The sequence below is a fragment of the Myotis daubentonii genome, chromosome 5 (assembly GCF_963259705.1).
Source record: "Myotis daubentonii chromosome 5, mMyoDau2.1, whole genome shotgun sequence".
In the NCBI taxonomy this organism is placed as follows: domain Eukaryota; kingdom Metazoa; phylum Chordata; class Mammalia; order Chiroptera; family Vespertilionidae; genus Myotis; species Myotis daubentonii.
The window spans coordinates 17,827,864-17,850,326 of NC_081844.1; the positions used below are offsets into that span (position 1 = coordinate 17,827,864).

Consider the following 22,463-nt stretch of genomic DNA (forward strand, 5'->3'; position numbering starts at 1 on the left):
CTGGATTTAACCCTAAGAGGATACCAGGCCTGGAACTGCAATCACAGCTTCCAGAGGCCACCATCTGGAAACAACAAGAAGGAAAAAAAGGTTGAAAGAGAGACACCAGGCCTGATGCCATCATTTAAGGCCTGCATCTAGCCAGCCCTCTGCTGGGACTTCTCAGTCACTTGAAGTAATCAACATCCTCTTTTGCTTAAAATATTTTTCCCAGGTTTTTTTGTACCATGAAAAAGACAAGTCCTGCTGTGTGTACAGATCTGGTGGTAGGTCAGGAATCTGCTGCCTAATCCAGCCCGCTCAGTTCTGCTCTTGAGATCCAAGGATGATGGTGCAGGGGCTGCTCCTAGACTGGAACAAGTGTCCATGCATGTTTCAGGACAGGAATTCAAACCACATTTGCTCCAGGCAAAGAGATGAAATCAGAAATCTATGGTCAGAAATGGGCAGAACCTGGTCCCTCACTTGCCACTGAAATGCTTCGATCACACCAAGTCCTTCACCAGAGTAGGCCAGTGTCCAGGGCACTGACTCCTCCTCTCACGCGAGCTTATGCCAAAGATGGAAAATTTAGTGCGGATGCCTGAGCCTTAATGCTTTAAAGTGTAGACCGTTTAGGCGATGCTGTAGCCATTGCTATGGGGCCAAAGGGAAGAACAGTGATTACTGAACAGAGCTGGAGAAGTCCCAAAGTAACCAAAGTGGTGTGACCATTGCAAAGTCCATTTACTTAAAAGATAAATATAAAATATTGGTGCTAAATTTGTTCAAGATGTTGCCAATAATACAAATGAAGAGGCCGGGATGGCACCACCACTGCTCTGTACTGGCATGCTGTGTTTCCAAGGAAGGCTTTGAGAAGGTTAGTGAAGGTTTGCTAATCCAGCGGAAATCAGGAGAGGCGTGATGTGAGCTGTTGATGCTGTAATTGCTGAATTTGAGAAGTAGCCTAAACCTGTAACAACCCCTAAAGAAATAGTTCAGGTTGCTACAATTCCTGCAAATGGAGACCAAAAAAACTGGCAACATAATTTTCAACCCAATGAAAATGGCTGGAAGAAAGGGCGTCATCACAGTAAAGGATGAAAAAAAAAAAAAAAAAACACTGGATGATGAATTAGAAATGATTGAAGGCATGAAGTTTGATCGAGGTTATCTTTCTCCATACTTTATTAATACAGCAACAGGTCAGAAATGTAAATCCCAAGATGCCTATGTTCTATTGAGTGAAAATAAAATGTCTAGTGTTCCATCCATTGTACCTGTTCTTGAAACTCCCAATACTCACCATAAGCCCTTGGTCATAATGGCTAAATGTGTGGATGGAAAAGCTCTAAGTTCACTTGTTTTGAATAAGCTAAAAATTGGTCTTCAGTTTGTAGCAGTCAGAGCTCAAGGTTTGGGTGACAATAGAAAGAACCAGCTTACAGTCATGGTTATTGCTACTGTGGTGCAGTGTTGGGGGAGAAGAAAGGTTGACTCTAAATCTTGAAGACATTCAGCCTTATGACTTGGGAAAAGTTGGAGAGGTCATTGTGACCAAAGGTGATGCCATGCTCTTGAAAGGAAAAGGGGACAAGGCTCAAGTTGAAAAACGTATTCCAGAAATCATTGAGCAGTTAGATAATATGACTAGTGAATATGAAAAGGAAAAACTAAATGGACATCTGGCAAAACTCTCAGAGGGAGTAGCTGTGCTGGAGGTTGGTGGGGCAAGTGATGTGGAAGCGAAGGAAAATAAAGGCAGAGTCACAGATGCCCTCAATTCTACACTAGCTGCTGTTGAGGAGGGCATTTTTCTAGGAGTGGGTTGTGCCCTGCTCCGGTGCATTCCAGCCTAGGACTCAGCTAATGAAGATCCAAAAATTGGTATAGAAATTATTTAAAAAGCACTCACAATTCCTGGTTATGACACTATGCTTGTAGATTTTATGAATATGGTGGGAAAAAGAATCATTGATCCAACTAAGGTTGTAAGAACAGCTTTATTGGATGCCGCTGGAGTGGCCTCTCTGTTAACAACAGCAGAAGTTGTGGTCACAGAAATTCCTGAAGAAGAGAAAGACCCGCCTGGCTGGTGTGGTTCAGCAGTTGAGGGTGACCCAGGAACCAAGAAGTCACCGGTTTGTATCAGGGCACATATCGATTGCAGGCTCAATCCCCAGTCGGGGTGCATGCAGGATGCAGCCAATCGGTGATGTTCCTCTCTCATTGATGTTTCCGTATCTCTACCCCTCTTCCTTCTTCTCTCTTTAAAAACCAATAAAAACATGTATATTTTTAAAAAGGAAGAAGAGAAGGACGCTGGAATGAGAGGTGGCATGTTCTAATCCTGGAATAGTGCTTCTCTGTCATTGATGAGAACTATGTGAGGAAGCTCAGGGCAGTGCTCCTCACCTGTAACTTCAGAGAAGTTGGTTGAAGAAAATGACTGAAGAAAAGGATGGTTAATGTTTAAGAAAATCACTATAGCCCTGGCTGGTTTGGCTCAGAGCATCAGCCTGAAGGGTCCCAGGTTTGATTCTGGTCAAGGGCACATACCTTGATTCCTAGCCCTCATAGGGGTCATAGGGGTTAGTGTGAGAGGCAACCAAATGATGTGTGTCTCTCTCACATCGACATTTCTCTCTCTCTCTCTCTCTCTGTCTCTCCCCCTCCCTTCCACTCTCTCTAAAAATCAATGGTGAGGATTAACAAAACAGACACAAAAGAAGCCTTGCCTGTGTGGCTCAGTGGTTGAGCATTGGCCTATGAACCAGGAGGTCATAGTTCAATTCCCTGTCAGGGCACATGCCCAGGTTGTGGGCTCAATCCCCAGTATAGGGTGTGCAGGAAGCAACTCATCAATGATTCTCTCACCGTTGATGTTTCTATCTCTCTCTCGCCCTCTCCCTCTCCTCTCCTCTCTGAAATCAATAAATACATTTTTTTAATGAAAATCACTATAACATCAGTTTCTGGTTTCAGTTGATAACATACAATGATTTGCTGTTGTCGTTGTCCATGCCTACAGATAGTTTATTTTGTATTTTTGAATAAAAATACATTTGAACATTCTTGGTAACTAAATGCAAGAGCCATGTATCAATGTATTACTTTCAACTTAAATCACTGAGGCATTTTTACTACTATCCTGTTAATATCAGGATTTTAGTGCTTGCCATCGCCCGATGAGAAGTTAAGAAGCAGCCTTTCTGTGGAGAGTAAGAATAATTGCATACAAAGTAGAGAAATACCCAATTATGTGAACTTTGTGTAATAAAAATTTGTTTAAAGTCAAAGAAAAAAGAAATGGGCAGAACCTGGCAATGTGTTTCTTGGTGGTGTTGTGTGTGCGTGTGTTTTTCCAATAACATTCAAAGACTATTACTGAATTTGACCAAATTTCTTATAAATTAAATAAAAATATTCCTTCAATTGCATTTGTGACTCTGCTCTTTCTAAGCAAAGATTAGATAATATTATTAACACATGGTGATCCCTGCTATAATATGTGTCAATGTCCATGTGAATGACTAGTTTGCAGAGGTTTACAGGGTTACTCTACAGCCCCAGACCCAGGCAAGTCCACTTTGCCATATAGAAAGGCATCAGCTAGGGCAGTGGTCGGCAAACTCATTAGTCAACAGAGCCAAATATCAACAGTACAACGATTGAAATTTCTTTTGAGAGCCAAATTTTTTAAACTTAAACTATATAGGTAGGTACATTGTTATTAACTTAATTAGGGTACTCCTAAGGTTTAGGAAGAGCCACACTCAAGGGGCCAAAGAGCCGCATGTGGCTCACGAGCCACAGTTTGCCGACCACAGAGCTAGGGTTTTTTTTTGGCAGTTCTCAAGCTAATTATTGAGCGACTCCATATTTACTTTTATCCTAAAACATCATAGAATCTTGTTTCTTGATTAAATTGTGGAAATTTTTGGTGTGATTTACCGTCTGTCCATTTCATGTATGACATATCTATGTAATTTTTGTGTTTGCCTTATATTATAATATTGATGTTTATAGGAAACATAGTGGCCAAATTTGGGGGACATTCCTTTTTCGATGGAATATCATTTTTGGATACTGTATACCATGGCACAATGAGCTTATGCTCACAGTTTTTAGTCATTTTTAACAACTTTATCCAGGTATAATTAACATGCAATAAAATACACTTATTTAAAATATATGATTTGATAAGTTTTTACATATGGAAGCGCCTATGAAACCATCACTTCAATCAAGATAATGAACCTATACACCAAAACCCAAATCTTCCTTCTTACCCATTTATAATCCAGTTCCTCAAACCACTGCCCACCTCTTGCATCCCCAGGCAGCCACTGACTTGCTTTCCTTCACTAAAGATTATTTTGTAGACCAATGGAACAGAACAGAGAACCCAGAAATCGCCCAAGCCATTATGCTCAATTAATATTTGGCAAAGGAGGCCAGAGCATACAATGGAGTCAAGACAGTCTCTTCAATAAATGGTGCTGGGAAATTTGGTCAGGTACATGCAAAAAAATGAAAGTAGATCATCAACTTACACCATACACAAAAACAAACTCAAAATGTCTAAAGGACTTAAATATAAGACAGGAAACTATAAAAATCCAAAAAGACTCCATAAGCAGCAAAATAGCAGACATATGTCGTAACAGTATCTTTACTACACAGCTCCTAGGGCAATGAAGACTAAGGAGAAAATAAACAAATGGGACTATATCAAAATAAAAAGCTTCTGCACAGCAAAAGAAACCATCAACAAAACAACAAGAAAGCCCATTGCATGGGAGAACATATTTGCCTATGATATTTCAGATAAGGATTTAATCTCCAAAATTTACAGAGAACTCATATAACTTAACAAAAGGAAGATCAATGATCCAATCAAAAAATAGGCAAAGGACCTAAATAGACACTTTTCAAAAGAGGACATACAGAAGGCTGAGAGACATATGAAAACATGCTCAAAGTCACTAATCATCCGAGAGATGCAAATCAAAACAACAATGAGGTACCATCTCATACCTGTCAGAATGGCTATCATCAACAAATCAACAAATGACAAGTGCTGGCAAGGATGTGGAGAAAAAGGAACCCCCATGCACTGCAGGTGGGAATGCAGACTGGTGCAGCCACTGTGGAGAACAGTTGGAGCTTCCTCAAAAAAACTAAAAATGGAACTCCCATTTGACTCAGTGATCCCACTTCTAGGACTATATCCCAAGAAACCAGAAACACCAATCAGAAAGGATATATGCACCCCTATGTTCAGAGCAGCACAATTTACAATAGCTAAGATTTGGAAACAGCCTAAGTGCCCATCAGCAGATGAGTGGATTAAAAAACGGTGGTACATCTACACAATGGAATACTATGCCCCTATAAAAAAGAAGGAACTTTTACCATTTACAACAGCATGGATGGAACTGGAAAGCATTATCCTAAGCAAAATAAACCAGTCGGAGAAAGATAAATATCACATGATCTCACTCATATGTGAGATATAATGATCAACATAATTTGATGAACAAAAATAGATCAGGAGACAAATGGTGCCGGGGGCTGGGGGGGGGGTTAAAGAGCAACCAAAGACTTGTATGCATGCGTATTAGCATAACCAATGGACACAGACACTGGGATGGTGGGGGCTTGCCCAGGGTGGGAATGACTAGGGGCGGGGAGATCAATCAGGGAAAAAGAAGACATATGCAAAACTTTAGACAATAAATTAATTAATTAATTAATTAATTTTTAAAAAGATATAATTGACGTATAAAAAAAGATTATTTTGCATTTCTAAAATTATATAGCATACACTCTTTTGTGTCTGGCTTCTTTTACCTGGCACATTACTTTGTGATTTATCCAAGTTGTAGGTTATATCCCACCTGTAATCCTTTTTATTGCTAACTAGTATTCCATTGAACAGATATACCATGGTTTATTATATTCATTCAGTTTGATGGACAGTTGGGCTGCTTTCAGTTTAGGGCTATGAGAAAATAAAGCTGCTACAAACATTATGTACAAGTCTCTACATGAGCACACACTTTCATTTCTCTTGGATAAAATCCTAGGGGTGGATTCGTGGGGTCATAAAGCAGGTGTAGGATTCACTCTTTAAGAAACAGCCGCGCTGCTTTCCTAAGGGGCTGTGCTATTTCACGTTCCCGGCAGCAGCTGAGCGTTCCAGTTCCCCCATGTCTTCAGCAGCGCTTCAGATGGTCCGTCTTTTCCATTCAGGGGTGTCTAATCGGTGTGTAATGAATGGCTTCTCATTGTGCTTCTAATTTGCATTTCTCTCATAAATAATGATGTTAAGCATATTTCCATGTGCTTATTTACCAACAGTGTATTCTTTGGTGAAGTGCTGTTTACATTTGTCCATTTAAAAAACTGTTTTTTATGAAAATAATAATAATAATAATAAACTGTTTTTTAATTGAATTTTGAGAATTCTTCATAAATTCTGAAGTCAAGATTTCTGATTTGTGAATAAATGCCTCTAGTCTCTGCTCACCTGTTTACTATCTCAATATATTTTGAAAGGCAAACATTCTAAGTCAAATATATTAAGTTTTTAATTTGATTTATTAGGGTGACATTGGTTAATAAAATTATATAGGTTTCGAGAGTACAATTTTATAATACATCATCTGTATTGTATTATGTGTTTACCACCCAAAGTCAAGTCTTCTTCCATCACCATTTATCCCCATATCCCCTTTTACCTCCCCATCCCTTTCCCCTCTGGTAATCACCATGCTATTGTCTATCTATGAAGTTGGTTTTTTCCTTGCAGTGTTATTTACAATATTAAGTATTTCTTTAATGGACCATACATTTTGTATTATAGCTAAGATATCTTTCCCTAATCCATGATCACAAAGATTCTCTTCTATGTTTTCATTGAGAAGTTGTATAGTTTGGGGGTTCACAGGTATTTGATCCATGTTAATTTAATTTTTGTATACGGTGCAAGGAATAAGTAGAATGTTCTTGTTATTGTTGTTTTGGGGGATTTTTGCCTATGGGTATCTATTTATTTCAGCCCAATATGTTGAAAAGACTATCTTTTCTCCACTAACCAAACTGCCTTTGCAACTTTGTTGAAAATAGATTGACCATATATGTATGGTCTATTTCCAGACTCTCTATTCTGTTCCATTGATATATTTGTCTATCTTTACACATACACCACATTATCTTAATTACTAGAGCTTTATAAGTTCAAAGTCAAGTAGTGACAAGTCCTCCAACTTTGTTTTCCTTTTTCAAAGTTGCTTTAGATATTGTGGTTCTTTTGCATTTTTCTCTAAATTTAAGAATCAGATATAAAGGGTGTCCCCTCCAAAAAAATGTACATACACACTCTGAATAATTATAAAGGCGGTGTTTATTAAAGTTCATTTCATTTTCAAAATTGAGCTATCAGCTGTTACAGTGTTTATACACTTTGGGGGACAACCTGTATTAAGGGAGCTCAAACCCAGTGGGAAGGGGGGTTTTTGACAAAACACAACTTAGCAACTATTGAAGAAATTTAAGTATTTCATAATTACACCTCAATAAATTAAAATGTCTCAATTAAACTGGATATATATGTGTTATATGTATATATTATATATAGTTCTTTAAAAATAATATGGCAATCAGTAATATAGCAAGCACTATAAACAAGTTTATACCCTTTGATCAGTATTGTTAGCAAGCCAGCTCTCCAAAAACAAAACAAAAAAGCCCTGATTTGCAGTATTTGTCCATTTTTGTGGTGTAAGTCATCCTACCTATTACAGCTGATTTCAAGAGAGTTCAAGAGGTTTGCAAAATGGGCTCTCACAAGCTGGTGTGACCCAGCTCCAGCACACCTCTGCCTTTGATCCTTCTCCTAAAAATGAACCCTAAACAAAATAATTTCAACAAGAAAAAAAAGCTATAACACAAAATTGTCATTGCACGGTTGCTTATGATAGCAGAAAATATGTCAACAATCTAAATAGTTTGTTTATCCACTTGATGAAATAGCGTACAGCTATTAAAATAGAAAAAGAATGGAACAATATAGAAAAACATTTGATGTAATGTGAAGAGAAGAAAGGAGAAAGAAAATTTTATGTTCTCTAGAATTACATTGATGTAAAATATGTATGATTATGGCCAAAGTCTCCAGAATACACAAAAATAAAACCTATTACTCTTGTGATAGAGAGTAATTTATTTTTCTGTTGAAAGGGCCTTTAAAGTTGTTATACTAATACACACATTTTTTTAACACAGCAAAACAAAATCAGTAGTAGTTGACTTAACCCCATTTCTAAAGATAGATGCATTTGCACATTGGATTAGGCCAACGGCATCCAGGCCAGGGCTGGAGCCCTGCTCCCATAGGCATTACAACATCATCAGAAATCTGGTGGAGAAAGTATTTATCAGAACTCCTACAAAGGAAATATCCATGTAGAGACCTCCATCACCACCACCCCAAGGGCAGGCTGACTGTTCAAATGCTTCTAAGGAGGGTGGGTCTGTTTTGCTGTAGGTCTTTGTTTTATCTGACGGGGTCTGAACATGAGTGAGGTATATGGGGGAGAGGGGAGTCCTCCTTAACAGCTCTTTGTTCACTCAGCCTTCAACCTCTTCCCTAAATAATTGTTGAGAAAATGTTTAGCAATACTGTTTAAAGGTGTGCCAACTTGTTAGCTTGTCTAAGGCACCCAGGTGTTTCTCTCTCTCTGGCCCTAAACATATTCCACCAATTTCCCTCAATTCCATTCAAATCAGGAAAAGTTAAGTGAGTCCTGATTTGCTGCCAGGCCCTGGCTAAAGTCTGGGGACCCAGGGAGGGATGAAGACTCAATTTCCACCTTAGAGAAGCCTGGTATTGTAAGCTAGTCATGGAGTGAAACAACAGGGCACTGGGGTAGGCGCTGCTGCATATGAGAAGCTGATGGGTCCCTTCCTGGAGCCTCGCCCACAGAGCCCAGGGAAGCATGTTGACGGGATCCCCTGATGCCTTCAGTGAAGCCTGCTCCAAGCCTATTAACCTCTCAAGCTTTCTTCTCCATCTGGGCTCCCTTTGCCCTCTGCCAGGATCTGGCCATTCCCTGCACGGATTTGTTCCAAGGCAATTCCAGCCTAAAAGGCTGCAGCTTGCTCAGCTCGGCATTAGGTTGACAGACATGCCTGCCAACTGGCAGGGGCCTCCTCGCCCTCCCCGCCCTTATCTGTCTTCTCCAAGCAGAGCAGGTGGCAGAAACCTGGCAATAGGTAGAGGCCACATCGTGTGGAGACCCCAAAGCTTGCCAGAGAAGCCCAGGTGCCTCTTGCCACCAGTGCAACGAGTAGGAAGAGACAGGGAACTGGGGCAGCTTCGTGGCTCCTGGAAGCTCCTGGGGCTTCTCCGAATGGAAATAGCTGAAGAGAACACTGATGATTTCCAACACGGAGGAAGAAAGGACGTGCAGCGATGCTTTTGTCTGGAGATGTTTGATTTCCGAGTTGTGAAGTGGGCTTCCATGGTCCTCTTCTTTCCTCCTCCGACAGGCAGCCCGGCCTAAATCTGGGGTATCTTCCCAGCCCTCCAACAGCCGAGACAACGTAAGTTGTGAAAAGGACTTTCTTGCTGAGGATAGGAAATGATGATGATAACAGTTATTCCACACAAGGAAACAAAATCTTGCCGTTTGCAACAGTATGGGTGGACCTAGGGGGTATTGTGCTGAGTGAAATAAGGCAGACAGAGAAAGACAAATGCCAGATGATTTCACTCAGATGTGGAATCTAAAAATCAGGATAAATAAACAAAACAAACTCATAGATTCAGAGAATATTTTGATGGGTGCCAGGTGAGAGGGAGGTTGGGGGATAGGTGAAAAGAATTAAGGTGTGCAAATTGCCAGTTATAAAAAGTCACAGAGATGTAAATTACAGCACAGGGAATACAGTCAATAGTAATGCAATAACTATGCATGGTGTCAGATGGTACTAGAGGTAGGTGATCACTTCATAAGGCATATCAATGTCTAATCCTTATGCAGTACACCTGAAACTAATGTAATATTGTATATCAACTATAATTGAAAAATTAAAAATTATTTTTTAAAAATAAGTTTTAAAAGTGTAAACGACAATAAAAAAACACCAGGAAACAGAGCCTGAGTTCAGAGAGTTCCTCTACTTCCTTCTCTGAGGAAAGAGCAAAGAAAGCCAAGGCTCTGCAGGTGTGTGGTGAAAATTCAGTGTGTGAGTGGCTTGGAGGTGAGCAGTGCCATTTAAATACAATGGAATTGAATGGCGGAATCAAAATCCCTAAAATGTATGCCTTGCCCTCAGATACATGCAAAGAAATGTGTATAACCAACCTGAAACCTTTTCTCACCAAGAAAATTGACCAAACTCTGATTCCTCAGAAAGACTACAGAACATTAGATGCCACAGGTGCACAGAACGCTCTGTGGAAACTGATCCTTGTCAAGTCTGAACTACAAGTGAACCAGATACGGGAAGAATCCGTCCCAACACTTGACAGAAGTTAACTGATGTTGCAAATGGTACATTGCCCGTGCCGGCATTGAGCTTGGTAAATCAAATGAACTCATTGGAAGGTACTTATAAAACATTCAGTCTTGGGTAAATGGATTTTAATTCGAGGGAAGAGAAAGCAAAGCTCGTTGCCATGGAAACCGGCTTTTATCTGTCTAGGTTATCTCAGGTCAGGGACATCAATGCTGATGGTTTTGAATGGCTCTAAACAGTACTACAAATGTGGACATAGTTACTCTCCTAAATACAAGTGGACTTGTTTTTACATTTGGGCCATAACACAACTATTTTATAGCTGCTGTTCAGCAAGAAGCAAGACATTAGCTGGAGGTATACCAATATATGTTACCTTTTCAAGTGATCATTTATGTTGTTTTTATATTTTTTAAATAAAAAGCACTTGACTTCTAAGCCAGGAATTAAGTATTATAATAATAACGCAACACTTACTGAATTCTTGCTATGTACTAACTGCTTTGCATGCATTCTCTCAATTCATCTTTTTAAATACCCTATGAAATCAGTGCTGTTTTATTCCTCATTTTACATAGAGAAAAACTGAGGTTCAACAGTCTGCCCAACATTTCACAGTGAGGTGTGGCACTGCATGAAACTAGAAATCGACTACAATAAAAATACTCAAAAGCATTCAAACACATGGAGGCTAAATAGCACGTTATTAAACAATTAATGGGTTACCAATGAGATGAAGGAAGAAATAAAAGACTTTCTGAAAACAAATGAAAATGAACACACAACCACCCAAAAATCTATGGGATACAGCGAATGTAGTCCTGATCTACCTCAAGAAATAATAATAATAAAAATCTCAAATAAGTTATCTAACCCTACAACTAAGAGAATTAGGAAGAGAGCAACATGAAAAGCCCAGAGTAAGTAGAAGAAAGGAAATAATAAAGATCAGAGTGGAAATGAATGACATAGAGACTAAAAAATCAATATAAAAGGTCAATGAAACCAAGAGCTCGTTCTTTGAAAAGATAAACAAGATTGATGAACCTTTAGCCAAACTCATCAAGAAACAGAGAGAACCCAATAAATAAAATCGGAAATGAAAGAGGCAAAGTAACAACTGACATCACAGAAATACAAAGGATTATAAGAAAATATGATGAAAAACTATCTGCCAACAAATTGGACAGTCTGGGCAAAATGGATAAATTCCTAAAAACATGCAATTTTCCAAAGCTCAAACAGGAAGAATCAGAAAACCTGAATAAACCAATAACAGCTGATGAAATTGAAGTAGTAATCAAAAAACTCCCAGCAAACAAAAGTCTTGGACCAGATGTCTTCACAGGTGAGTTTTACCAAACATTCAGAGAACTAACACCCCTCAAACTACTCCAAAAAATTCAACAGGAAGAAAGACTTCCAAGCTCTTTTTATGAGGTCAGCATTATCCTAATTCCAAAACCAGATAAAGATACCACAAAGGAACAAAACTACAGGCCATTATCCCTGATGACCATAGATATTAAAATCCTCAACAAAATATTAACAAATTGGATCCAGCAATACCTTAAAGAGATCTTACACCATGACCAAGCGGGATTTATTCCAGGGATGCAAGACTGGTACAATATTCACAAATCAATAAATGTGATAGATCACATAAAGAAAATGAAGGATAAAAATCACATTATCATATCAATAGATGCAGAAAAAGCATTTGATAAAATCCAGCACTCATCCTATATAATAAAAGGTCAGCCACCATAAGCATAATGACTGGAATGATCAGACACTAGAACCACCATGTCCCCTTACCGGGCTGGCCTTGCCCCCAAGCAAGCAGTTAGGGGTGATCAGGCAGGCAGGAAGAGTGTTTAGGGGTGATCAGTTAGGCAGACAGCCCCACACAGGGCTGACCCCAACCCCCAGCAAGCAGTTAGGGGTGATCAGGTAGGCAGACGGCTCCTTGCAGGGCTGGCCACACTCCCCAGCAAAGAAAGAGGGAGGCCCAGGCCACTAGCGGTGACTCTGTGGCGGGTGTGTGGCCAGCCAGTGATCACCCCGCAGAGGAAGGCCCAAGCCAGCCAAGCCACCACATCCCACACCTGTCACCTGCAGAGGGAAGCCACCAGTGGCAGGGGAGGCGGGGGTAGTGCTGCACAGATGGCAAGCAGTGGCAGTGGTGGGGGTGGGGCTAGGTGCCTGCAGCCAGAGGAAGGAAAGCCCTGATAGGCCCTGATCTCAGGCCAGGCCTAGGGACTCTACCCAAGGGTTCCCGGATTATGAGAGGGCGCAGGCTGGGCTGAGGGACCCCTCCGAGTGCACAATTTCATGCACCGGGCCTCTAGTCCTATCTAATAAAAGAGAAAAATGGTAATTGGCGTACGACGATACCCTTTTCATTGGCTAATCAGGGTTATATGCAAATTAACTGCCAACTATGATTGGCAGTTAACTGCCAACTAAGATTGGCAGTTAACTGCCAACAAGATGGCGGCTAATTTGCATATGTAGGCACAATGCAGGGAGGCCAAAGGGAAAGCAGGAAGAAGCCCCCTGCCACTGACAGTGATCAGAAACCCAGGGGGGAGCTAAGAGCTGGGGCGCAGGGCAAAGGCGGCCCTGGGGCCGCCTTTGCCCTGCCCCCCAGCCATGATCAGAGAATCAGGCACCTTTTCCGCCCTGGCCAGTGATAGCAGGAAGTAGGGGTGGAGCCAGCGATGGGAGCTGGACACGGTCGAAGCTGGCAGTCCTGGGAGCTAGGGGTCCCTTGCCTGGGCCTAAAGCGGAGCCCACGATCGCGGGGCCGCTGCAGCTGCGGGTCCCCGCTGCCCGGGCCGGACACCTAGGCCAGAGGCGTTAGGCCTGGGCAGGGGCGGAGCCTGCAACCGCGGGGAGCTGGGGGTCCCCTGCCCAGGCCTGACACCTCTGCCGGAGGCCTCAGGCCTGGTCAAGGGGCCGATCCGGTGATTGGTGATCGGAGGGTGATGAGGGTCAACTACTCTGGCCGAGGCATCAGGCCTGGGCGGGGGGCGGAGCCGGGGATTGGGGGGATATGATGGTCCCCTTGCCCAGGCCTGAAGCCTGGGTCAGAGGCGTCAGGCTTGGGCGGGGGGTGGAGCAAGCGATCAGAGGGAGATGGGGGTCCCCTGCCCAGGCATGATTCCTGGGCCAGAGGCCTCAGGCCTGGGCGGGGGCTAGAGCCAGTGATCAGGGGGAGATGGGGGTCCCCTGTCCAAGCCTGACACCTCTGGCGGAGGCGTCAGGCCTGGGCAAGGGGCTGATCAGGTGATCGGAGGGTGATGGGGGTCTACGCCTCTGGCCGAGGCATCAGGCCTGGGCTGGGGGCAGAACCAGTGATGGGGGGAAATGAGGGTCCCAGAGGCATCAGGCCTGGGCAAGGGGCCGATCCTGCGATTGGAGGGTGATGGGGGTCAACGCCTGAGGGCTCCCAGTATGTGAGAGGGGGCAGGCTGGGCTGAGGGACACTCCCCTCCCCACACACACCCAGTGCACGAATTTCGTGCACTGGGCCCCTAGTTAAAAACTCTCAGCAAAGTGGAAACCATAAAAATCCTAGAAGAAAACAGGCAATAAAATCTCAATCATGTCATATAATGGGATTTTTGCCAGTACATCTCCTAGGGCAAGAAAAACAAAGGAAAATTTAAACAAATGGGACTACCTCAAACTAAAAAGCTTCTGCACAGCAAAAGAAACCATCATCAAAATGAAAAGGGAGCCCACTGTATGTATGGGAGAATATATTCACCAATGATACATCTGATAAGGGGTTAATTTCCAAAACATATAAGGAACTCATATAACTCAACAAAAGAAAGACAAACAATCCAACTACAAAACTGGGCAAAGAATAGACACTTCTCCAAAGAAGACATACGGATGGCCAAGAGACATAAGAAAAAATGCTCAATGTCACTAACCATCAAATAGATGCAAATTAAAACAACAAGGACATATCAGCTCACACTTGCCAGAATGGCTACCAGCAATAAATCAACAACAAATGCTGGCGAGGATGTGGAGAAAGGGAACTCTAGCACACTGCTGGTGGGAATGCAGACTGGTGCAGCCACTGTGGAAAACAGTTAAGGAGTTTCTTCAAAAAATTAAAAATGGAACTGCTGTTTGACCCAGCAATCCCACATCTGGGAATATAGCCTAAGAATCCCAAAAACACCACTCAGAAAGAATATATGCACCCCTATGCTCATAGCAATGTTATTTACAATAGCTAAGATCTGGAAACAGCCCAAGTGCCCATCAGTAGACTCATAGATAAGTGGACAAAAAAGCTGTGATATATTTACCCAATGGAATACTATGCAGCTATAAAAAGGGAGCTCTTACCCTTTGTGACAGCATGGATGGACCTGGTGATTATTTATTATGTTAAGCAAAATAAGCCAGTCAGAGAAAGACAAATATCACATGATCTGACTTATATGTGGAATCTAATGGACAAAATAAACTGGCGAACAAAATAGATCTAGAGGCATGGAAGCATGCAACAGACTGACGGATCTCAGAGGATGGGGGATGGGAAGAGATCCACCAAAGAACTTATATGCATAAATGCATAGCCCATGGACACAGACAATAGTGTGGCGAAGACCTGGGGTGGGGCAGGGGCTGGGTGGATGAGGGCAAAGGGGGGAAATGGGGGACATCTGTACTACTTTCAACAATTTAACAAAAAGACTGCATCTTGCCCTAGCTGGTTTGGCTCAGTGGATAGAGCGTCAGCCTGCAGACTGAAGGGTCCCAGGTTCGATTCCAGTCAAGGGCGTGTACCTTGGTTGCAGGCACATCCCCAGTAGGGGGTGTGCAGGAGGCAGCTGATCGATGCTTCTCTCTCATCGATGTTTCTAACTCTCTATCCCTCTCCCTTCCTCTCTGTAAAAAAATTAATAAAATATATTATTAAAAAAAGACTGCATCTTTAGCAATAAGTCTGGCCCTAACAGTCACAAATATCTCATTCTCTTTCTCCCTCTCTACCAGCTTGAGAAGTATTTATCCAATTAAGGAGCAGAGAGGCACCTTGTCCCTGGGTCAAATAAAAAACCTTTTCCTTTTGCCCCAAAGCCTCTGTGCACCAGCCTCACTGCAGGCTCAACCCCACACCGGCCCACTCTCCGCCCAGCGTCCACCTGGCACCATGGCCTCTTTCCCTGACTACTTCCAGGCCCAGGTGCTTGCTCTCTGCCCAGCACAAATGATGTAGACTCAGGAGAGCACTTCAGTAATTGGCCTGAGCAGCACGCCACCTGCGGCCCATGTATTTTTTGTTCTCCCTCCCACACACCCCTGCTTTTTCAGGCCTGGAGTTTGGAAGTGATTTCTGAACCACCCTTAGCATGCTGCAAGGCCCAGAAGGTGGAGGGGGCAGGGGGCACAGGCAGCGGTCATCTCTTCACCCCTCTCCCCAGCCATGTGCCGCTGCTCCTGCCCCCTCTCCCTTCATCACCTCTGAAACCCCAACTGGGCGCTTAGCCCATACTCACCTGCCTTGCCAGCCCCACTTCCCTCCCCCACGCCATACTCCTTCCTCATTTATAAGAATTTCCATCTGAAAGGAAATTTTTTCTTCTTTTAAAAAAAAATCTCCTGAGCTGGGAACACCACAGATTGTAACTATAGCGAGGCATCAATCAAGCCTCAATAATTGCACAGCACAGGGTTTCCTGTTAGGGCTGAGCTACCTGCCAGAAAATGGCAGCAATCAGCCTATTGGCAGCAGACAATCAGGCATCATTTGTAATTCTTTATAGCTGCATGTTTTCTGTCCGGGAATTGGATGCTAATCAATCAGTTGTCATGGCAACCCAGCACCCCACAGCTATCAATACAGGGAAAAGATGGGAGAAATGATGAGGGCAGTGAGTGCCATAATTCCTGGAAGGGAGTGCCAGGTGACCCCAGTAGGTGCCAACCCCATGAGAAGCGAGACCAAGAAAGAGCTTGAGCCCCCAAGGGGAAAACATCGTAGCTGGCCCGGGAAAAGCTGCTGTCTTAGTCAATGAGCAGAAGCAGGGGGGTAATGTGGAGGTCACCTCATTGTCCTTGGATACCGGTTGAGCTTCCAGGGGCAGGCAATAAGCAAACAGTTTAAGAAAAAAGACAAGCGCTAGTGATGGAGGAGAAAGGGAGATCGATTATCCAATCAGCCAGCAAATGTTTATGGAGCACCCAATACGTGTGAGGCCCTCCATGTGGCAAATACTGTCTGGTCTCAGCCACCCAACATAGTCAGCAAAAGCCAACCAGGACCCACAGCAGCACTCGATGCACCGGAAGAGTGGTACCATCTCTGTGTGACACTATAGGAGAGGTCAGCCATGGGGACCTCCAGTGTGACCCAGCATGAGGAAGGTGATGGATCAAAACCATATGCCAGGACTGAGCTAAACATGCTCGCCTACTTGTGTTAAATTCCAACAGCATGGGAAAGTGGGTTTCATCGTTTCTAATTCACACCTGAGGAAACCAGCATAGAATGGCTGAATAAACTGGCTAACATCACACAGCTAGGAAAGGCCGGGACAAGACTGCCCTTAAATCGTGGATCTAATTTTACCCAATACCATATATACAATGGCTGCTCTGCAGCTGAGGGTCTGGCAGGGTCATATTCATTCAGACTCTCAGGAGCCCTGAAAACGACATAGCCCATCTAAAGACAAGATTTATCATAAGACAGATTTCTGACTGGCCTTGCCAGTAATTCAGAACCATCCCCTGGAGATATCAGTTCAGCTCAGGGTGACTCTAGAAAAGTCATTTTATCTCTGTGTCTTCAATTTCCCTCTCTATGCAATGTTCAGATATATAATGTTCACAATAGACTGTGCGTGGATAATACTCCTAGCCCAGAGTAGCATCTCTATTCCTTCTTTCTTTCCTTAACTCTACAGAGGTTCTCTAGATCTGGTCTGCACAGACAAGCAGCTTCCTTGAGTGGGTTAAGAGTCTGTTCTAGAAAGCTTTCTAAGCGTTCCAAAATGCAATCAGAAGAAGCTGAGAACGTGTTGGCTTCTACATCCTTAGTCTCAGGCTTCTCCAGAGAAACAGAACCCAGTAGGAGATATGTGTGAAGAAATATACAGAATTGGCTCATGCAATTATAAAGGCTGGCAAGCCCCAGGATGGAAACGCAGGAGAGCCAGTGGGGTGACTCAGGCCAAAGCCAACGGCCTGAGGACCAGGAGCACTGTGCAATGTTGCAGCTCAAGCAACAGGCAAGAAGGGCCGAATTCCTTCTTCCTCCCCCTTTTGTTCTAAACAGGCTCTCAGCGGATTGGGTGAGGCCCACCCACAATGGGGAGGACCACCCACCTCACTGAGTCCACCAACTCAGAAGCTACTTCCATCTTCAGACACCCTCACAGACATACCCGAAAGTAACGTTTAGCCAGATATCTCTGCACCCTGTGATGCCGTCACATAAAATCTGCATCACAGGCCTCATGTACCTCCCCCATCTGACTTCTGGGGAGGCTTTGAAAGGTCAAGACAAAAGGTTCCCCCTCCCCAGGAAAAGCCCCATAACCCCCAGCTCCAAGGCCACCTCACCTCTGTCAGGACCATACATTGTGATGAGATTTGGGTTTGTCAGACAATTCCTGTGGCATTACCAAAATGACACATGAAGCTCTGTGAGTGTGAACCTCGTTACCAACCAATTAACTTACCAAACTGTTCTTATTAAAGCAATTGCATTCTTTAAACTGACTTTTTCTTTAACCCAGATGATATCCAGGCATATTTTATGACACAGCTTCCTTGCCACACTCAGTGAGCTTTGGTTCAAATGTTTTATGGCCTGAGAAAGGGCTTTCAAACGCAGTATGGAGCAAAAGGTATAAGCCTTGGGTTCCCTTCCTGTTCCTTCCACTAAATATGAGCGTAACCTTTTGCAAGTGACTCCCTCTCTGAGGCTCGGCCCCGTCTGTGGATAAAGGAGCAGCATTTTCAAGGTGTCTTCTTCGGAGAATCTCCGTTTTCATGTACAACGTTAGCAGCTGTGCACTTACACTCAAACAAAGTAGGTAACTGGGAGAGAATGCTTTCAGCAGTGAAATGGTCCAAAACAAGTTTGAGAGCCCTAGCTGGTTTGGCTCAGTGGATAGAGCCTCAGCCTGCAGACTGAAGGGTCCTGGGTTTGATTCTGGTCAAGCGCACATGCCCAGGTTGTGGGCTCGATTCTCAGTAGGGGGCGTGCAGGAGGCAGCCTATCAATGATTCTCTCTCATTGATATTTCTATCTCTCTCTCTCCTCTCCCTTCCTCTCTGAAATCAATAAGGATATTTTTAAAAAAAGGCAAATTTGAGAAACGTTGCGTGAAGCCATGTTTTTAGGTTTCCTTCCTGGGTGGATTTCTAGAGCTTGCGGGAGGCTAGTGGAAGAGGGGAATCTAAGGTTGCACTTACCATGTTTAACCTCCTGCACTTACCATGTTTAACCTCTAAACCATATTTTGTGTGTCTGGCTTTTTTGTTTGTTTGTTTCTGTCCCTGAGTATTTCTAAATGCTTGTGTTCCAAGGATCAAACCTGAGAAAACACTCACGTAAAGGCTCTCTGAGCACTGTTTGCTCTGACAACAGCTGGAAAAACCTGGCGTCCACTGCTTGCTGCGGCCAGCCTCCTCCCTTCCAGCAAAGCCAGGCCTCACAGAGCACACCACAGACCCCTGAGCGGTGGCGTGGAACATTTCCAACACATTTGATCAAATGCAAAAAGCAAAACCCAGGCTTTATGAAATGGCCCCCTTTGTGTGTGAGCCCAAGTGCAGGTGGAGCTGAGTGGGTGCAAGGCTGTATGTAAGTGCATGGCTGTGCGTAGACACGTTCTCAGCACATGCGTAAGAAACTCTTTGCAGCAGATTCCCTGTGGCGTGGCACTGAGGGTAGAGATCAAGCATATTTTTCCTTTTCATTTTATACCATTAACTACTGTTGCAATTTTTTTTTAACCAGGCCATGTAGCATTTTTATGATTTAAAAAAACTAAATTTTTAAAAATATGTTTTTATTGATTGTAGAGATAAAAGAAGGGAGAGGGGGAGAGAGAGAATCATCCATCAGCTGTCTCCTGCATGCCTCCTACGGGGGATCGAGTCCACACCGGATATGTGCCCTGACCGGGGATCGAACCAGCAACCTCTTGGTGCATGGGAAAACACTCAGTCCACTGAGCATACTGGCCAGGCATAAAAAACTAAATTTTTAAAAGCTATTTAGAAACCCTTTCAGCTCAACTTTTATAATTTTGCGGTTTCTTGAGCCCCACATTGAGGCTGATTTAAGCCTGTCTTCTTAGTGAGAAATGGTCAAAGCTTTGCACCCTGGGTCCTCTGGAGTGCCGACTCTTTTGTATTCTCCAGCCTGAGTCCGTAGGCAGAGCTGGGTGGATGGATCCCCTAGGAGTAACCAGCCCCTCTCCTTGGCATCCCACACTTGGGGGCTGCATCTGGGTCTGCAGGCGGCCAAAGAACCCAGCCACAGGGGCCGGAATAGAACTTTGAGTCCCATTGTAGGCAAACATTAACAGGCAAACCACAATTAAGCACAGAATCCTAGAATCCAAAAACATCCGAGCTGGAAACATCATTCAACAGAGGAAAAATCTGAAACCCCCAAGGAGTGACATGGAGGACCACACCGCTCATCTCAACTCGGGGACTCCTGATACTGAGCCTGGGCCAATTTCCACCCTGCGGCATTTCTTTGCAAAACAGAGGGGACACGCCGCACTGAGCTGCCCACACAGAGACAGGGGGACATTCCCCACTTCCAGAATGACCATAGCCAGACAGGAGGGACTAAAGAAACAAAATCCAACTGGAAAAGGCAGGGCCCAGTGAAGGCAAGGCAAAGCTGGTTAGCTAATGTAGCTCCCATTGAAAATCTTGGGGAAAGGGCACCAAGGAAGAGTAAAGAAACAGACACAGACACAAAACAAAGATCAACACGAACTTGTACCCGCTGCTAAAGGAAACGGGGGAGAAAGATTTCACTGTCGCTTTTGGTGTCTGCTCTGCGTACCTGCGAGGGATTAACTTGTCAACAAGTTGTACGTGTTGTAACCCTATGGTAACTGCAGCGCAAGGAGAGGGTATGAGCTTTTCCACCTGAGTTGCCAGTGTCGGCAGGTCTCCTCTCACCACCTCTCAGAACCGCTGCGTAGTGGGAAGCGGTCATGGGCGTCTTTACCGAAAGCACCGAGTGCCTGCCTGCCCCACTAAACGGAGTGTGCCGCACTCCACTGAGACTTTCAGTGTTTTGTTTATTTGTTTTTGCATTCAGAATTGACGTCCTTTTTCCGAGTTCTTACACAGAGAGGCCCTCGCACCCGCTGCGGTACAATGGGCTCTTGGTTTCCCATCCCCACCTTTGTTCTCCACACAGGTTGGCAAAGCACTATGAGGTCTGAGAAATGCATCCTGTCTGGGGACAGTGGTTGCTTCTGGAAGGAGGAAGCGGATCTGGGGGAAGAGGTAGTCTGAAAAGGTAGAGAGTATTTTCTCGTTTAACTCCATGTACTTCTGAATCACTCCATCTCTTTATTTTTACAAGTAAGTTGTTTATACAACAAACAAGTGTGTTATTTTTGTACCAAGCAAACAGAAGAGTAAACAGGAGAGATCAGCACCCTGACCCTTGTTCCCTCCTTGGATAGAGCCCAAGGGCATGTGGGTTGTAATTACTGCTTTTCTACGGATGAGAAAGCTGATTCCTAGAGAATGAACAGACTGGGCCAAGGCCGCCCAGGGGGCGGGTGGTAGGACAAGCGTGTGAACTTGGGTGTTCTGATTCCCAGGCCCCATACCCTCCACATGGCCACCTGGGCTCCTGGCCAAGCGCTGCCCATCGGAGTGCCCAGCTCGGCGCGTCACTCACTCAGTCCGCTTATCTGCCTGCCTGTCTGTCTCTCTTTCCTTTTCTTGCTATCATTATGCCTGCTCCTAGCAATCTCTGCTCCCTTCTACTTTGCTATTTCTATGGTACCATGAGCGGGAAAGTCAAACAACAACTCTCCGTGCTATGGAAGAAGAGGAAAATGGGTCCTTCTGTGTGCAGGACAGAGGCTCTCCCTCTGCGGGAGGCATGAGCCTGAGCCCATGTTCGCTGGGACGACCCTGCCTGCTCTGAAACCCCTTCCCTTGCTTCCTCATTTCTGCCATGTTCCAAGTACCTGGACTAAAGTCTATGATGTGCATAGTGTCTGCCCATCGGCAGCCAGATGCTAAAAGCAAGCCGAGCTAAGAACCTATTGCTTTTGTGATGAACATAGTTGGCGTAAGGGAGTGAAGAAAGAAGGGAGGTGGGGAGATAAGGTTTGGAGAAACTTTGCTTCTAGATTCAACCATAAGAACAGAGGTGGCATTCCTGAGAGGCACAGGCAGGTGGCATCAGTGTTGCAGGGGGAGGGAGGGGGGGGACTCTAGTGTTCTCTCCCTATAACCTTCATCAGACCCCTAGGCTCCCCCTACCCAACATACAACTCAAGTACAAGCAATGTGCCTGCTATAAAACCTATTTTCTAGAAAAGATCTCTCACTCTCTCTTGGACATATTGCCACCCCTAAGTCCTTCCTGCATAAAAATTCTGGGGTCACCAGCATCCAGGAAACCTGCTGGTCAGCCCTGGCTTCCCAGCCACACGTGCATAGCATCCTCCCCAGTGACAAGTCAGGGTAAGGACACCGTGACCAGTCAAAGATTCCAGAGGCTTCCCAGTGCTGGAGGGAAGCCATTCCCTGACTTGCACACCAGGCACCAGCCTGCCAAGCCCAGGCCCCAGTGAGTCAGCACCAGAGCTCATGGAAGTCCATCGACCTTTCTGTGGCCCCGGCTCCTATCTGACATCAGCACACACGCCCAAACTCCAACATGCCCTTCAACGTGGCCCGCCCCCTGTAAG

The 22,463-nt window shown here is 44.2% G+C and overlaps 1 pseudogene; it reads left to right on the forward strand.

Annotated features, from left to right (window-relative positions):
• The first annotated feature begins 476 nt into the window (after window positions 1-476).
• LOC132234484 (60 kDa heat shock protein, mitochondrial-like) lies at window positions 477-20,972 on the forward strand (annotated as a pseudogene).
• The last annotated feature ends 1,491 nt before the right edge of the window (window positions 20,973-22,463 follow it).